This window comes from Elephantulus edwardii, unplaced genomic scaffold, assembly GCF_000299155.1.
Source record: "Elephantulus edwardii isolate Elephantulus edwardi_28Jun2011 unplaced genomic scaffold, EleEdw1.0 scaffold00012, whole genome shotgun sequence".
In the NCBI taxonomy this organism is placed as follows: domain Eukaryota; kingdom Metazoa; phylum Chordata; class Mammalia; order Macroscelidea; family Macroscelididae; genus Elephantulus; species Elephantulus edwardii.
Window position 1 is genome coordinate 25,167,387 of NW_006399762.1, and position 5,358 is coordinate 25,172,744.

Sequence of the window (5,358 nt, forward strand, 5' to 3'; positions counted from 1 at the left end):
GTTCTCTGTTGATGTGCTGTTCCAGTCGTTTTTGGATAATTTTCAGTAAAATCTTGCTTGCATGTGAAATCAGTGAAATTGTTCTGTAGTTTCCACATTGAATCCACCTTAAATCTATTTGGCTTACATTTATGTGTGAATGTTTCTCTTAGTTATCCTTCTGTTCTAATGATCCCTTTTTTTCTCTTTTTTTCAATACCAGATTAGTTTTATCACTATAGTAGGTCTTCACATTTTACAGGGCAGGTCCTTCTCTTTGTTTTACATACTAATGGACCTTTTGTAAACTCCCCAGACCTCCTAGTTAATATCTCACAGAAAAAAAAAGACTGTAAAACACCTATACTTTACATGGAAAAAAGAAGACAAAGAATTTAATAGTCAATTGGTCATCTCTCAATCTTTATTTTTTTTCCCCCTTAACTTTTTTGTTGTGGTTTAAGTGAAGGTTTTCAGGAGAAATTTATTTTCCATCAACAATATATGCACATTCTATTTAAGGATATTGACTACAATCCCCTCATTGTAACAGCTCTCTTCTCACTTTCTCCCTATGTTTTTGTTTCCATGTTCATATCCCTCACTGGCTTCTGAGTATTATTCCTGGATGAATGCTGCCTTTCTGATCATGTATGGCTGATTGTTTTAAAGAATGCATTGCTTCCAGTTGTGGTAGATCACCGATGTTGTTGGTTGGCTTGTACCATTGCACTGGAACCAAGTCATAACTGACCCTCTAATGAATTTTCAGCTATGAGTCTATTTCAACTCAATGGTACACAACAAACTACATGGGAGAAGATTGCCCATTTTTCTCCTAGCAGAGCAGCTGGTGGATTTGAACCAATTTCCTTTGCACTGGCAGCTCAACTCCTTACCACTAAGCTTCTCTGTTGTTGTTAGGTGCCGTCAAGTCATAGACAACTCTTAGTGACCCTATGAATGAAAGATCTGAACACTTGTATAACTTTCATTGTTTCTCTAAGTTCCTAGAGTTTTTGGAGGAAAGCTATTTCAGATGTGAAAGCCACTCCTGCTTTCAAGCCTGTTTTCCAAGCTCCAACAAACACTGTCCACCATGGGTAACCATTATCACATTTGACACAGCAGGATCACAGCAACCACGAGTACCTCTGTACAGCAAATAGACAGACCAGTGCTATACCGCTTAGAAGAATGTTTGACCAAAACCAATTAATACCAGGCCGAGGACTGCAGATTAAATTCACTCACCTTTGGCTTGGTAGCATAACTTGCTATCCACTAGGCCAGCCGAGCTCTCTCTATAACTCACAGCAATTCTATGAACAACAGATTGAACCCTTGCCCCATCCTACGCTGTCACCATATCAATCCATTGTGTTGAAGATCTTCTTTTCTTCTCTGACCTTCCACTTCTCTCAGCATTATGTCATTTCTCAAGGGTTGGAACCTTAACTGTTGCTTATTGTTCATTCTTGAATTAAAAGTCAAGTCACGTGGATGATTTTAGTTCCGGGCTCAAGAGCTGCCTATGGGCCATGGTCTCTGGGTTTCTGCCATTCTCTATCAAACAAGTAAGCCTTATCCTTTTTTTTTTTAATGATTTGAGTTTTATTCTTTTATCCTATATTTTTCTCCCACATCAATTTTTATCTCATTCACAGCAGTAAGCAGTGGGACCAGGCACTATCTAGTTCTTCATGAAGTCTGAAGCTCATGTGGCCCATTAATACTTCGATTTTCCTCACTCTTCTTTGCCCTAAATTCTAGGAGATCAGTAGCTTCACCATAGACTGCTGATCACAGATTTTTAATGCTCCTGTTACTATCACTCAAATAGGATGTGGGACACTTGTCTTTTTAGACTCTTGTAGACTCTTGATATTCTCCACAGCTCTGATTCTGAGCTCCCAGGTCCAGAAACTCATTCTTTCACGGTTTATAATTATGACTTAGAAAGAATCTTAATTGTTCCTTAAGAAATCTCCTTTTCAACTAGTATGGATCCAGTATTTGCAATTGTGCATGCTTTAAGAAATCATCAAAACAGAAACACATGTCCCATCTATGATTAAATGATGTTTGTAAAAATTGGGCTAAGAGTATAACTATCAAAGGCATTTAAACACAAAACTTTTCATGAATATATAGAAAAGACTTTTTTTCACAATCTGGTTTAGCAGATCTAACATAAGGGCCCTTGGTGGCACAGGGTGCAACCAATTGAGCTGCTAATGGAAAGGACATTGGTTCCAATCCACCAGCCATTCTGTAGGAAAAAGTCAGGAAATCTTCTCCCATAAAGATTTACAGCCTCAAAAACCTGGTGCAGGGTCACTGTAAGTTGGCATTAACTTGTTGGCAATAGATGCTATGAGGATAGTAACATAATCCAAAGAAACTAGTTGCCTCTTTATTTTCCTGCTAAAAAGGTATTGCTATGAGATCATATACTTGGACTTTCATATCTTTTGTTTTACATATAAGGAGAACTATACACATTAAAATGGTAACTCTTATCTTAAAACATGAGATTCAGTCTAGCTAAACCTGGCATCAGTGTTGAGATTCTTCCTGGGTCTTATGCAATGGAATCTTCATGTACTAGAGAGTATCTTTCCTTGAGTGACTATGATATTTACTCGTCTTTTTGGTTACAGTGCTTATCATGGCCATCTATCATCCTTAATCGAGATCAGTCCATATAAATTCCAAAAGGGGAAAGACGCCAAGAAAGAATTTGTACATGTGGTAAATACCTTCAAATTTTATAATCGCATTATCACTGTAAGAATGCATACTGAAACTGGTCCAACATTTCCATTGAAATGAAACCATAAGGAATTTGAATTGAGTGTAGATGACACTCTTAAGATGGAATTGTTCTATGCTAAATGACTAGGGAGTTTCTGAGTTCAGAGGTCTCAAGTAGCTTAAATCCACTAGTGGTTCTACAGAAGAAAGATCAGCAGTCTCTTTCTGTTCTGATGATTGCAGACTCTATTTCCAATGGAGAATTACTGTGGATCAGAACCAACCAGCTGCAAGTGAGTGAGTGAATGGGTGTGTGAGTGAGTGATGATAAATTATTATAAAAATTTATTATGTAAAATAAAGGAACCAACCAATTTTTGAAATGGTGCAACTTATTTAATGAGTTTATATTCATTAAACATCAGTAGTCTTTCTTAAGGGAGCTGTAGTGGCTTAGTGGTAAAGAGTTATACTGCCAACTCAAAGGCACAGGGTATGAATCCATCAGCTGCTCTGCAGGATAAAGATGGGCAGCCTCCTCCCCTGTGATTTACAGCTTCTGAAAATCCCCTGGAGGGTCAACTATGAGTGGGTTCCAACTTGAAAGTATATAACAACAACAACAACTGCCTTTTTGTCATTAAGATTTAGAAACAGTGCTAAGTCATTGGTTAGGTTTTTAATTATAAGTTGCAATCTAGGTGACAAATGTTTTATTTTTAATTTAAACTAGTTAAGACAATTTCCAGTAATTTCAGATAAAATAAATCACACTTATTGATGTAAATGTTCTATTTCAATAGGGATGTTGTCTTTGCTTCAAAAATTATTAAGAGTGAACCCAAGCTCTTTTTCACAATACATAAACTTCACTTCTTCAGATAAATCAAGAAATTTTAAGGGTAAAAGAGCAATAAAAGAAGCTAGGGTCATCTAAACCTCCAAGGTCACCTTTCTAGTATACCTCTGGAGGGAAATGCCCTTTATTTCTTTTTTCACTGCTTTGTCAGACGTGCATAATGAGAAACTGCACCATTGTTTTCAGGCACCACCTCCAGATACTTACAGAGGGAAGTATAGAGAAGACCATGAAGACCCAGCCAGTGCTTATGCAGATGAGGTGAAGAAAATTATTGAAGATGCTCATAACAGTGGAAGAAAGGTTTGTAGCATTGGAATATATTAAATTGAATCTGTAGGCAAATTGAAACAGTTACATATCATTCTCATTTAGTCTTACTTTAGTCTGCTAGTGAGCTCTAGTGTCCTAGTATGTAGGGAACTGTTTCTAACTAAAAGCTGAGCCTTTCCAGTAGTTCAAATCTACCAGTGGTTCTGTGGGAAAGAGATGGGCAGTCTCCTCCTGTGTGATTTACAGCCTTGGAAATTCAACGGAGGATCAGCCATGAGTCAGTTCCCACTCGATGACCTGATAGATGAGTATGGATGTTAATTCAGTGGGGTCCATGTGAGTCAGAATTGTCTCCATAGCTTTAGTATAAAAGTTTAATGCAAGGAAAAAATTGAGGCCTTGTTAATGTTTTAAAAAATACACATTCTGTAAGGAAGGAAACTGTGATGAAGAATTTGCTTACAGTAAGCATTGATTTCAATTGGTTCAAAGTAGGGCAAATTCACATCACATTGAAGGGTAAGTGTAAGTTGTTCATTGATGTTATCTGATGTTTATAGCACAAGGACTGCCTGTCTTTCAACAAGATTGTGTTGCAACGATGCCTCTGTAACAGTCTGCTTTTCTTATTCTACTAATTAATTAATAATTCCTTGTGGCTCAATTATGACCTTTCTTGTGGAATGCAGAGAGGCAGGGGAAAAGGGAATTAAGGGAGGGAGCAGTGCAAGGACAGCCAGTTGCTGCTGAGAGAAGCACCAGGAGTCAATATGGAGAAGGTAGGACGTGGAGTAGCCCCGAGGCCTGGGACCCAGTGACAGGTTACTCAATAAACAAGATAAGCATCAGTTTACAATTTCACCTTTTTTTTCTTTTTAATTCATCAAATATTCTGTCTCTAGGGTTTCTCTCTCCCAAGTCCACAGCACCTTCTAATACAATCAAAAGCTCTTTTCCATTTACAAACCCTGACAGAGTATCTTATACACAAAGTATCTGTGCTTATTTATTCATCTCTAATGAAAAGTTTCACATGGGTCTCACCGCATATTGCAATGAGAAACATACGAAACTGGTCATTACCAATTAGTTGTTGCTGATAAGCACCATTGAACTGGAACCGACCCACAGCTGACCCTCTAGCGGGTATTCAGAGGCAGTAAATTGACAGGAGGAGATTGCCCATTCTTCTCCTGCCGAGAAGCTAGTGGATTTGAACTGTGAGCCCTCAGTATTGCAACGTCATTTCTTACCACTAAGCAAGCATAAATAAACCTGTACTAACCTTGTATAATCAATGACTTATTCACTGCAAATACATTTTATAAGAGACATAAACGCAGGTTATACACATGGATTTCACCTGATGGTATGCATAAGAATCAGATCGATTACATCTGTGGAAGGAACCGCTGGAGAAGCTCAATATCAGCTGTGAAAACTAGGCCGGGGGCTGATTGTGGAACAGACCACCAATTACTCATATGCAA

At 38.0% G+C, this 5,358-nt stretch overlaps 1 protein-coding gene across 1 annotated transcript in view; it reads left to right on the plus strand.

Moving 5' to 3' along the window:
* Nucleotides 1–5,358, plus strand: part of LOC102850634 (ethanolamine-phosphate phospho-lyase-like) — a 40,568-nt gene that overhangs the window by 20,886 nt on the left and 14,324 nt on the right. The gene's annotated exons all lie outside the window — the stretch shown is intronic.